The sequence below is a fragment of the Oncorhynchus nerka genome, linkage group LG5 (assembly GCF_034236695.1).
Source record: "Oncorhynchus nerka isolate Pitt River linkage group LG5, Oner_Uvic_2.0, whole genome shotgun sequence".
Lineage (NCBI taxonomy): Eukaryota > Metazoa > Chordata > Actinopteri > Salmoniformes > Salmonidae > Oncorhynchus > Oncorhynchus nerka.
This window is the reverse complement of record NC_088400.1, coordinates 23,562,979-23,576,793: the sequence shown is the minus strand read 5'-3', so window position 1 is coordinate 23,576,793 and position 13,815 is coordinate 23,562,979. Positions and strand designations below refer to the sequence as shown.

Sequence of the window (13,815 nt, the reverse complement as noted above, 5' to 3'; positions counted from 1 at the left end):
ATGTCAATAGCTCTATACTCTACACAGCCATGTCAATAGCTCTCTATACTCTACACAGCCATGTCAATAGCTCTATATTCTACACAGACGTGTCAATAGCTCTCTATACTCTACACAGCCATGTCAATAGCTCTATATTCTACACAGACGTGTCAATAGCTCTCTATACTCTACACAGCCATGTCAATAGCTCTATACTCTACACAGCCATGTCAATAGCTCTATATTCTATACAGATATGTCAATAGCTCTATATTCTACATACACTCTCACTCAAAGTCATGTCAACAGCTCTATATTCTACACAGCCATGTCAATAGCTCTATATTTTACACAGCCATGTCAACAGCTCTATATTCTACACAGCCATGTCAATAGCTCTATATTCTACACAGCCATATCAATAGCTCTATATTCTACACAGCCATATCAATAGATCTATATTCTACACAGCCATATCAATAGCTCTATATTCTACACAGCCATGTCAATAGCTCTATATTCTACACAGCCAAGTCAACAGCTCTATATTCTACACAGCCATGTCAATAGCTCTCTATATTCCACATACACTTTCACTCAAAGCCATGTTGTCAGGCTTAGAAGAGTGATGGATGTGGAGTCAGGCGCAGAGAGCAGAGGATTCGGAAAACCATTTATTCCAGACCAACAACAGCGAACAAAAAGAGGGTAATGTCGAACACAGGCGTAAAACACTCCTAAATGTACAACACCGGTACACACGCTGTAAGCAGACATAAATGAAAAGGACACTCCTGAACCAAAAACAGCAAACAAGCCCACACACACACAGGCGGGCCAACTGAACTTAAATAACCCCAACCCAAACCCCCAAACAAGGAACAGGTGAACCCAATTAGACCAAACGAAACGAAAAGGGGAAAAGGGATCGGTGGCAGCTAGTAGACCGGTGACGATGACCGCTGAGCGCCACCCGAACGGGAAGGGGAGCCACCTTCGGTGATAGTCGTGACACATGTCAATAGCTCTATGTTCTACACAGCCATGTCAATAGCTCTATATTCTACACAGCCATGTCAACAGCTCTATATTCTAAGCAGCCATGTCAATAGCTCTATATTCTAAGCAGCCATGTCAATAGCTCTATATTCCACAGCCATGTCAACAGCTCTATATTCTACATACACTCTCATTCAAAGCCATGTCAATAGCTTTATATTCTTCACAGCCATGTCAACAGCTCTATATTCTACACAGCCATGTCAATAGCTCTATATTCTAAGCAGCCATGTCAATAGCTCTATATTCCACAGCCATGTCAACAGCTCTATATTCTACATACACTCTCATTCAAAGCCATGTCAATAGCTTTATATTCTTCACAGCCATGTCAACAGCTCTATATTCTACACAGCCATGTCAATAGCTCTATATTCTAAGCAGCCATGTCAATAGCTCTATATTCCACAGCCATGTCAACAGCTCTATATTCTACACAGCCATATCAGAAGCTCTATATTCTACACAGCCATATCAACAGCTCTATATTCTACACAGCCATATCAACAGCTCTATATTCTACACAGCCATATCAACAGCTCTATATTGTACACAGCCATATCAACAGCTCTATATTCTAAGCAGCCATGTCAACAGCTCTATATTCTACACAGCCATGTCAACAGCTCTATATTCTACACAGCCATATCAACAGCTCTATATTCTACACAGCCATATCAACAGCTCTATATTCTACACAGCCATATCAACAGCTCTATATTCTACACAGCCATGTCAAAAGCTCTATATTCTACACAGCCATATCAACAGCTCTATATTCTACACAGCCATATCAATAACTCTATATTGTACACAGCCATGTCAACAGCTCTATATTCTACACATCCTAACACATACTGTATGAAGAGGAGTCAGATGAAGACAGGCAGCAGGCAGTAATAAAATGCTACAGTGTCTGTCAGACTGTCTCAGTGAGGGTAGTGGGTTGTGTTCCTACCCCTGCACAGTGCCAACCAGAGTTAAGTGGCAGCCAGGCAATGCATACACAAGCACCCCTTAGCAGGCATGGTGCTGGAATTTTCTCCTTAATGTTATCAAACAAATATCTCCCGGGGGAAGGAGATTCACAGCCGCCTCCGCTCTGCAGCAGGTCAGCACGGCTAATGATGTGTCCCAAATGGCACCCTATTCCCTATACAGTGCACTACGTTGGACCAGAGCGCTATGGGCCCTGGTCCAAAGTAGTGCACTATAAAGGGAATAGGGGGACATTTGGTACTCAGCCTAAATTCCTTCCACTAGTGGCCAGTCCCTGGGGTCTGAGAAGCATCTGTTAATTGGGTGTTTAACCTTTGGAGAAATCCCCTGCTGATCATCAACTAATAAGCTAAGAAAGATGAGTCTTCTAAGAAGTCTTCTAACACAAGATCATCTCTCAGATAACAGTTTCAAAATGGGAGCTTCAAACAGCCTGCTCACCAGATCTCTGACAGATATAATGATTAGAGCCTAGATGTGTTCTAATGTAATAGTAAACAAACATGAAACAAATGATAATGCACTAAGACCCATTTAATAGTCAATTCAAAAACGCTAATGCTCAAAAAACACCAACAGAAGATACCAAACACTTCCTCACAATACAACCAAAAACACATGAGACATGAGCTGTGTTTAAAGAAAGCGGTACGGTCACAGCTAAGTCACTCCTTCACGGTGGTACAAAGCTAAAAATACCCCGGTCATGCAAGCCCTCCAGCACAGCCTGGAGAGAGAACGACTAGCTGCCAGAGAGTCTAGAGAGAGAGAGTCTAGCTGCCATAGAGTCTGGAGAGTGAGGGGCTAGCTGCCAGAGAGTCTGGAGAGAGAGAGAGGCTAGCTGCCAAAGAGTCTGGAGAGAGAGAGAGGCTAGCTGCCAGAGAGTCTGGAGAGAGAGAGAGGCTAGCTGCCATAGAGTCTGGAGAGCGAGAGGCTAACTGCCAGAGAGTCTGGAGAGAGAGAGAGGGAGAGGCTAGCTGCCAGAGAGTCTAGAGAGAGAGATGCTACCTGCCATAGAGTCTGGAGAGAGAGGGGGAGGCTGGCTGCCAGAGAGTCTGGAGAGAGAGAGGGAGAGTCTAGCTGTCAGAGAGTCTAGAGAGAGAGAGAGGCTAGCTGCCAGAGAGTCTAGTGAGAATCTAGCTGCCAGAGTCTGGAGCGAGAGAGTCTAGCGGTCAGAGAGTCTAGAGAGAGAGATGCTAGCTGCTATAGAGTCTGGGGAGAGAGAGAGGCTAGCTGTCAGAGAGGCTAGAGAGAGGCTAGCTGCCAGAGATTATAGTGAGAGTCTAGCTGCCAGAGTCTGGAGCGAGAGAGTCTAGCTGACAGAGAGTCTAGCTGACAGAGTCTAGAGAGAGAGAGAGAGAGAGAGAGGGGCTAGCTGCCAGAGAGTCTGGAGAGGGGCTAGCTACCAGAGAGTCTGGCGAGAGAGAGAGGCTAGCTGCCAGAGAGTCTGGGGAGAGAGAGAGAGGCTAGCTGCCAGAGAGTCTGGGGAGAGAGAAAGGCTAGCTGCCAGAGAGTCTGGGGAGAGAAAGAGGCTAGCTGCCAGAGAGTCTGGAGAGAGAGAGGCTAGCTTGCATAGTCTGGAGAGAAAGAGGCTAGCTGCCAGAGAGTCTGGGGAGAGAGAGAGGCTAGCTGCCAGAGTCTGGAGAGAGAGAAAGAGGATAGCTGCCAGAGAGTCTTTGGAGAGGGAGAGGCTAGCTGCCAGAGAGTCTAGAGAGAGAGATGCTACCTGCCATAGAGTCTGGAGAGAGAGGGGGAGGCTGGCTGCCAGAGAGTCTGGAGAGAGAGAGGGAGAGTCTAGCTGTCAGAGAGTCTAGAGAGAGAGAGAGGCTAGCTGCCAGAGAGTCTAGTGAGAGTCTAGCGGTCAGAGAGTCTAGAGAGAGAGATGCTAGCTGCTATAGAGTCTGGGGAGAGAGAGAGGCTAGCTGTCAGAGAGGCTAGAGAGAGGCTAGCTGCCAGAGATTATAGTGAGAGTCTAGCTGCCAGAGTCTGGAGCGAGAGAGTCTAGCTGACAGAGAGTCTAGCTGACAGAGTCTAGAGAGAGAGAGAGAGTCTGGAGAGGGGCTAGCTACCAGAGAGTCTGGCGAGAGAGAGAGGCTAGCTGCCAGAGAGTCTGGGGAGAGAGAGAGAGGCTAGCTGCCAGAGAGTCTGGGGAGAGAGAAAGGCTAGCTGCCAGAGAGTCTGGGGAGAGAAAGAGGCTAGCTGCCAGAGAGTCTGGAGAGAGAGAGGCTAGCTTGCATAGTCTGGAGAGAAAGAGGCTAGCTGCCAGAGAGTCTGGGGAGAGAGAGAGGCTAGCTGCCAGAGTCTGGAGAGAGAGAAAGAGGATAGCTGCCAGAGAGTCTTTGGAGAGAGAGAGGTTAGCTGCCAGAGAGTCTAGAGAGAGAGGCTAGCTGCCAGAAAGTATGTCTCCTTCTGGGAGGGAGGGTACTGATCTTTAAGGCCACTGACTACATAGGTCCACCACCTTATGAATTACTGTAGGACTGCCTTCTTTACTTTTTTTAATGGCACAGAAATGAATTGAACATCCCTGAACTATAGGATAATATTCACTGAAGGGTGGAAGCTAAATGCTATTATATGTATTTTTGCCATATTATTTCCATACTCTATTTACTTTAATAAAACTATCTGCGCATGGATTATGGATTTTCAGTTTTTTTACGCAGTTATAAATACATACATAAGTGCCAGATATTGCCCTGATATACAGGACTTGAGTCCTGTTTAACATTTAGTATAATTACGGCAACAATGTGAAACACTAGCTTTTTATAATCGGTACCAGAATTCTGCTTTAAAATATGTTTTGAAAGGCTTTGCCACGCTCATATAAGGAGCTCTTCCTGTCCACTGATGATTGACAATCGTATACGTATTGCGCAATCATCTTTTGCACATGGCCTTGCGCTCCTTCTCGTGGTTTCACGGACTTGAGTAATATGTCCGGCATTCCACCTGACGCAAGCCTGCATCCGTCCGCTGCTCCACTTGTTGTTTTGCACCTTTTATTATTGTGTTGTGTACACCGTGTGCTAAAGTACCAGCATCAAAACAGTGGAGCAGAGTTTCCATAGATGGAAAATTAATATTGTGAAAGTCAATAGTGATGATCTTTTACAGAATTGCGCAGCACTCCATACTGTAAACTAAGCACTGACTAATCCACTATACCCTACTGAACATCCAGAGGAAATATAAACCTGGCAAATTACACTGATATAACCCAAAATGATACCATCAGAGGGCTAAAGCCCAGATCATACTATTTCATACTGTACTGAACAAAAATATAATGTAAAGTGGAAATATAATGTAAAATGTAAAGTGTTTCAAGTTTCATGAGCTGAAATGAAAGATCCAAGAAATGTTCCATATGCACAAAAAGCGTATTTCTCTTAAATTGTGTGCACAAATTTGTTTACATCCCTGTTGGTGAGCATTTATCCTTTGCCAAGATAATTCATCCACCTGACAGGTGTGGCATATCAAAAAGGTGATTAAACAGCATGATCCTTACACAGGTGCACCTTGTGCTGGGGACATTAAAAGGCCACTCTAAAATGTGCCGTTTTGTCACACAACACAATGCCACAGATGTCTCAAGTTTTGAGGGAGCATGCAAATGGAATACTGTCTGCAGGAATGTCCACCAGAGCTGTTGCCAGATAATTAAATGTTAATTTCTCTATCATAACCCGCCTCAAACGTCGTTTTAGAGAATTTGGCAGTACGTCCTACCGGCCTCACATGCCCGCTTAAGGACCTCCACATCCGGCTTCTTCACCTGTGGGTTCATCCGAGACCAGCCACCTGAACAGCTGATGAAACTGTATATATGTCTGTAATAAAGCCCTGTTGTGGAATCCATAGACTTGGTCCTAATACATTTATTTCAATTGACCGATTTCCTTATATGAACTGTAACTCAGTAAAATTGTTGAGATTGTTGCGTTTCTATTTTTATTCAGTATATATCACACTACATCAGTGGTTGGACTGTACTCACCCTGCATTTATCTGGTCTCCTTCCATTAGAAGACCCCCCCATTATGGAATGATGTCCCCTCTCCTGCCTCTATCATCAGCACTCATTCTATGGTAGTTCTCCGAAGGTCTCTCAACTTCAACCCTGACAGTCAAACCATCCCAGACCTTGCGACTCTTTTGCTTTCCAGGTGAAGAGTCACATTATCCATAACCGAGGTGGCATTGATTTCATTTGGGATGCAACAATGTTTTGTCAGCCACCGCTTCAGCAGTCACACAAATATGATTTACGGAAGAGTGGCATATCTGTAATGACATATTTTGAGGTCAAAGGAAACCTTGAACATGACTGCTCTTACTTATATAAGACCGTACAAGGCCATGTACCATAATGAAGCATACCATGTACCATAATGAAGCATACCATGTACAGTGAGCAGCCTACATCACGTATTCCATAATACCACACCAGTGTTCTGACAGTCTGAGTATAATTACTAGTAGCTTATTCAAATTCATACATTTAAAAAAGTATTAATAACTCCAATTGGTCAAAGAAAGAGAATTGAAGACTCCATACTATTTCTTTCCACTTTTGACTTAATGGTACAATATACAATTTATCACCTCCTCATTTAACACAGAAAACCATTAACCATCAGCTGAGATAAAAAAAATATATAAATATCATTAGGTGGGTGCTTATAGCTGTCCTATTTCACACATGTTCAAGTGTATATTAATATATATAAATATCATTAGGTGGGTGCTTATAGCTGTCCTATTTCACACATGTTCAAGTGTATATTAATATATATAAATATCATTAGGTGGGTGCTTATAGCTGTCCTATTTCACACATGTTCAAGTGTATATTAATATATATAAATATCATTAGGTGGGTGCTTATAGCTGTCCTATTTCACACATGTTCAAGTGTATATTAATATATATAAATATCATTAGGTGGGTGCTTATAGCTGTCCTATTTCACACATGTTCAAGTGTATATTAATATATATAAATATCATTAGGTGGGTGCTTATAGCTGTCCTATTTCACACATGTTCAAGTGTATATTAATATATATAAATATCATTAGGTGGGTGCTTATAGCTGTCCTATTTCACACATGTTCAAGTGTATATTAATACACATGAGTGAATTGGAAATGTGTTTTTTGCACATCCCAACTCACCCTCAGAGAGTAATGTCACAGCCAGGGTGTGCCATTATCAACGGCGATCCTAGATCAATTAGGTTTAAGGGCCTTGCTTGAGAGTACATCAACAGATTTTTCATCTTCTCAGGGATTTGAACTAGCGATCTTTCAGTGACAGGCACTCTGATCTAACCACTAGGCTACCTGCTGCAAGCAACCAGCCAGGAAAGCTAACCAGCATGTATCCAATACATCATTCAAAGAAAGATAGGGAATATCTCACCAGACATGAAGAGCGAGACACACTACGTGATAGAATGAAAACACATCCGTGATGTTTAATGTAGCTCCTCTCCCTATATCTGTTTTCTGGGCGGCGGCACAGCAGATTTCACCACATTGACATGCAGGGTTAAGGTCCGACAAGTATGATCCTGGTTTCTGGAGGCAAAAGACGTGACAGAGTCAACCCATGCCTGTCCAAGCAGCGCTGCCGCGGTTTGAGCTATTTTCAGATGCAGACATGTATGTCTAGGGGCTGGAAAGATACTCTTGGGGCTCTCTCTGGGGAAAAGTGACATACAGCATACCACAGAATATACACAGGAACACATTTGTGAGTATACAAACATTTACATTTACATTTAAGTCATTTGCGCTATGCAGGTTATGGGGCATTTTTGGTAAATCAACACCATTGGAACCTGTGAAAGATAGTAGCCAAGGTACAGAGAGGGATTTCAAGGTCTTGAAATTCAGGTGCTGAACCTCCGGAGGCAACACACACACACACACACACACACACACACACACACACACACACACACACACACACACACACACACACACACACACACACACACACAGTGAGGAAATGAAGCAATTAAAAGGAATGCCGGAATGCAATTTCTTGTCAAGTCGAAAGGGAAACGTATATGTGGGTAATGTGCAGTATTTCTTCAAGGCTGACTGTATTACATCAGATCTATTTTTACCAGTGACGTTCATGACTGATGACAGTGGTGATCTGTCAGGGAGACCACCACAGTTCTCAGGGAGACCACCACAGTTCTCAGGGAGACCACCACAGTTCTCAGGGAGACCACCACAGTTCTCAGGGAGACCACCACAGTTCTCAGGGAGACCACAACAGTTCAGGCTACAGGGAGTCAGGTTAGACCCTTAAAAAGGTGACACAAATGTCAGGAGGTTGACAGCTTTTCAAGCGACTGTTGGCCAGCACTGTATCAAAACATCAAATCAAATGTTATTGGTCGCGTACACATATTTTGCAGATGTTATTGCAGGTGCAGCGAAATACTTATGTTTCTATCTCCAACAGTGCAGTAATACCTAAAAATACAAAACAATAAACAAAGATAGAAATGAAGAAATATCAGAACAAGCAATGTCCAAATCCAGGATATAAATATGTACAGTGACTTCGGAATGTATTCAGACCCCTTGACTTTTTCCACATTTTGTTACGTTACAGCCTTATTCTAAAATGGATTAAATAAAAACATTTCCTCAGAGATCTACTCAAAGGTAGCCTAGTGGTTAGAGCATTGGACTAGTAACTGAAAGGTTACAAGATCAAATCCCCAAGCAGACAAGGTAAAAATCTGTTGTTCTGCCCCTGAACAAGGCAGTTAACCCACTGTTCCTAGGCCTTCATTGAAAATAAGAGTTTGTTCTTAACTGACTTGCCTAGTAAAATAAAAAACAATAGCCCATAATGAAAAAGCAAAAATAGGTTCTTAAAATATTTTGCTGGAATGAATGCCAAGAGTCATGTCTGGAAAAAACCTGGCACCATCCCTACGGTGAAGCATGGTAATGGCAGCATCATGCTGTAGGGATGTTTTTCAGCAGCAGGGACTGGGGAGAGTAGTCAGGATCGAGGGAACAGAGCAAAGTACAGAGATCCTTGATGAAAACCTGCTCCAGAGCGCTCAGGACCTCAGACTGGGGTGAAGGTTCACCTTCCAACAGGACAATGACCCTAAGCACACAGCCAAGACAATGCAGGAGTGGCTTCGAGACAAGTCTCTGAATGTCCTTGAGTGGCCCAGCCAGAGCCCGGACTTGAACCTGATCGAACATCTCTGGAGAGACCTGAAAATAGCTATGTAGCAACGCTCCCCATCCTGACAGAGCTTGAGAGGATCTGCAGACAAGAATGGGAGAAACTCCCCAAATACAGGTGTGCCAAGCTTGTAACGTCATACCCAAGAAGACTTGAGGCTGTAATTGCTGCCAAAGGCCAAAGGGTCTGAATACTTATATAAATGTGATATATTTATATATATTTTTTTATAAATTAGCAAAAAAAAATCAAAACCTGTTTTTGCTTTGTCATTATGGGGTATTGTGTATGGATTGATGAGGGGGAAAAAAACGTTTTGATTATACAATAAGACCGTGACCTAACAAAATGTGGAAAAAGTTAAGGCGTCTCTATACTTTCCCGAAGGCACTGTATATAGTGTTGCGAATAGATAGTATGGACAGTATATGAATAGAAAAGGTGTGTACAGCAGTAGTTATATAATATGAACCGTGACTAGAATACAGTATATACATATGAAGTGGGTAAAACAGTATGTAAACATTATTAAAGTGACCAGTGTTCCATGACTATGTACATAAGGCAGCAGTCTCTAAGGTACAGGGTAGAGTACCTGGTGTTAGCCTGCTAGTAACAGTGTCTAAGGTTCAGGGCAGGGTGCTGGGCCGAGGCTGACTAGTGATGACTATTTAACAGTCTGGTGGCCTGGAGATAGAAGCTGTTTTTCAGTCTCTTGGCCACAATTCTGATGCACCCGTACTGTCTCCACCTTCTAGATGGTAGAGGGGTAAACAGGCCGTTGCTCGGGTGGCATTTATTTGCTGTTTGAAGGGAAAGACAGATGATAATTACATTTCAAAATGGGGCAAATAACGTTTCACAGTGAAGATGTTATTAATTCATGCTGCATTCCCAAAGGTATAAACTGATGGCTTTAAACCAAATAGTCTCTATGGCAGTGAGAATAATAACCTACAGTTATAAGTCACATCTAAATGTATTGCAACTTGAAATATGATTGCAAGAATACTGTATCACTCACAGTCCAGAAAGTAAGTGTGCTCCACAATAACTCAATGCTGGATAGAAATCTGCCTGGTCAGATCTTGGGTGTACGTCCCAAATTGCACCCTATTCCCTATGTAGCGCACTACTTAGGGCTCTGGTCAAAAGGCTTGCACTGTGTAGGGAATAGGGTGCCATTTGGGACAAACACTTCTGTGGACGATTGGCAGGCAGTGGCACCAACAAGCCTGGACATGGTGGGGGCCATGACAGACGTCTCCTGGAAGAGGAACTCCCCCTTCACCCAAGAGGTCACAGAATGTGCCATGACTGAAGGTGTCAGCACAAACATGTTCCAAAGAAACCTGTGCAATAACACCAACATCACTCATATTCTCCTGCCGAGGATAGCTACACCATTAAGACAGGACAGACTGATATTTTAGGGATAATCAGGTTCAGAGCCAAGAGGTAGGCTAGCCTACCAGCGACTCCATACAAGTGGGTGGCTCTTTGTAGTATTATAGGTATTTGTCAGTTTATACCCTTGGGAATTCAGCATGAATGAATAACATTCTCAATGTGAAATGTCATTGCCCTTTATTTATTTATGCAATTATTATCTGTGTTTGGACTTCAAACAGCAAAGAAATGTAGGTTCATTTTCTCTACTCGACTACTCGAGCCAAGGTAAATGAACCTAATGGCATTCAAAATGGCGGAGGAAAAAAATGCATCAATCAGCACACAGGTGTATGACATTGCTCTTTCCCCTAATGTCCTGTCCATCTACACCCCATGATCTATACACACACACTAACTGGCTGACAGCAAGTACCAGGGGAGAGCTACAGTACTGTATATATTATCAAGTGGCAGCTGTTTCATTCCACACAGCCCCTAAGAGAGAAATCATTTATATGACTTATTGACCATTGACAGTGATGGTCACTTCCTGATGATAACTTAAAAAAATTGACAAAATCGTTTTTACTTTCATGTGTAGGAATATGACAACACTATGAGGAGTTGGATATCTGATAGTTGTCAAAGGCTGATGTGTATCCAGACTGTGTTATCGGACGATGTATGGCCAAACCTATGAATGGAAGGTATGCATCTGTGGTATGCATTAATGCTTCACAGGGAGAGTCCCAAATGACACTGTCACGGATCCCTCTGGAACATTACGCACACCTGGCCCCTAATTCCCAGTGATTAGTAATTGTATAAGTGTAACCTTGGTTTACCAGTGTCCTGTCGATTATTGTTACAATGTCCATTGTTTTGTGTGAGTATCTGTGCTGTGTGTTTTGGCTTTCGTGCCATTGTGGATTGCGCAGATGATTACGGGTCTCGTCCCGTGTGATAATCATTGTGCGCTTGTGTTATTTATTCAAGGTACTCCTCACTCTTTTGTTTGGGTTTCAACCCTGTGTGTTGTATATGTGTTTGTTTGGGTTTCAACCCTGTGTGTTGTATATGTGTTTGTTTGGGTTTCAACCCTGTGTGTTGTATATGTGTTTGTTTGGGTTTCAACCCTGTGTGTTGTATATGTGTTTGTTTGGGTTTCAACCCTGTGTTTTGTATATGTGTTTGTTTGGGTTTCAACCCTGTGTGTTGTATATGTGTTTGTTTGGGTTTCAACCCTGTGTGTTGTATATGTGTTTGTTTGGGTTTCAACCCTGTGTGTTGTATATGTGTTTGTTTGGGTTTCAACCCTGTGTGTTGTATATGTGTTTGTTTGGGTTTCAACCCTGTGTTTTGTATATGTGTTTGTTTGGTCTTCGTCCCCGTGCCTGTACACGGCACGCTGTAATTTGGGTAAAGACATTTTTTAAAACTATTACGCATTCCTGCGCCTGTCTTCCGACCCTTTATACCAAAGTGACAGGCACCATATTCCCTATATAGTGCACTACTTTTGACAAGAGCCCTATGGGCCCTTGTCGAAAGTAGTGTACTACAAAGGGAAGAGAGTACCATTTGGAGTTGAAGTAGCTTCACACATTGTGAGTGCTATAATTCAAGTTTTGTTCTAATTTGTTTCTATACATCTGTATACAGTATAATGGTAGTTTAATTCAATGACCTTGGTACTCTATTCTCATAGGGCTTGACATAGAACATGTGTTGGTTAGTCTAGTGTGCTGTATGATAACATATAACATAATATATGTATGATATGATGTCACAATATGACCGTCCTTGATGTAATCTTACCTGGAATAACTCATTCTTCATCGTTGAATATTATAAATATAACGCAAGGATGTTTGACATGTCTGGCATGTTCTAGTCATAGTTTTATTTTTTATTTTTTTACTGAATTCAATGTTATTCCACAGGCCTAGCTGTCACTTCACTTTATCACCTAGGTCTAATCTAATGCGTGACCCAGTCTAAGCAGTTCGATCATTTTGATGCAGGAGAACACTTGCGAACATAACAAATGAACACGTTTTAAAATGGACCTTTGATAGGGTACAATCCCTTTGTTTACAACACAACAGTACTACCAGTGTTATATTTGATCAGTCAAAATGAATGAGTCACATCGCTTCAACTGCTCTGAAAATAATGAACCGCTTTAATCCCATGTAATAATGGGACAATGCGTCACGTGAATGACCGTATGCTGGAGTTATACAACGCTTCCCTTAATGTTACAACATTTTAACTCTTTACAACTGTGTCAGCTTTGAGCACAGTGGTACAATATAACAGTGCAAAAAATAATGTATCTTTAGATAACTTTCCAGCGCGTGATTAGTCAGTAGCCTAGTTAAATACCCGTGATACAGAACATTTATCCCACCTCTATCGTGCCCATTGCCACAATAAATATACTTACCAATAATTGCCACCGTGTGTTCCTTTGACCCTGAAATACAATGCGCAAATATTTTCCCACAAATGATTTATAGACTATATGCACCTGTTTTTGAGGAGTCAGGCAGGCAGGCAGGCAGGCAGGCAGTCCATGGAGCGGAAACACTGCTGTTGGATCAGTTGCCTAGTATGGGATGAGTTCGATATCTATTCCGACAGCATCCCAGACCAGCTTCCGCAAGACAATACGCAGCTCCACAAATGCTTCACAGAAGATAATCAGTTTTCCCCAACCGTAAATGCAGTGCCCGGTCGGGAAACTGTGCAACACACCAAATAAATTATTTCTATCCAACCTGTATGGCTGTGTGTATTTCGAGAATAGAATCCTTGTTTTAATACCGCAGTACAATATTATTTTCCCCCGAGAGCGAAAATGGCTGTGTCGTCCAACACAAGATCAGTCATTGGTGCAGCGCTGGTTTTCGTAGTCATGGAAACAACCAACAGTTCAATTTGTAAGGAAGGCATGCATGGCCTATCATGAACACGAGGTCCTTCTGAATGGAGCAAATCCACTTCCTTTCAGGGCATTTAAAAGTGCATGTTTTCTCAACATTTCACCCCCTCAAGAAACCAACGTGTTTGTGTTACTAATTAATGCATGCATCACCGTCACCGACTTTATGAATTAGGCCTAATTAATCCAATTTCTCTC

The 13,815-nt window shown here is 42.6% G+C and overlaps 1 protein-coding gene across 8 annotated transcripts in view; it reads right to left on the bottom strand.

The window, feature by feature from the left end:
* The window catches only part of sorbs2b (sorbin and SH3 domain containing 2b), a 126,778-nt gene extending 113,168 nt beyond the window's left edge, over positions 1-13,610 (bottom strand). For 2 of the 8 annotated variants that reach the window (XM_065018471.1, XM_065018474.1), the window contains exon 1: positions 13,204-13,610. The gene's annotated coding sequence lies outside the window, so the exon portion shown is untranslated. Of the gene's footprint in view, positions 1-7,472; positions 7,631-13,203 lie in introns of all 8 variants that reach the window. The other 6 variants (XM_065018472.1, XM_065018475.1, XM_065018477.1 and 3 more) reach the window with 6 other exon arrangements.
* Positions 13,611-13,815: the final 205 nt, after the last annotated feature.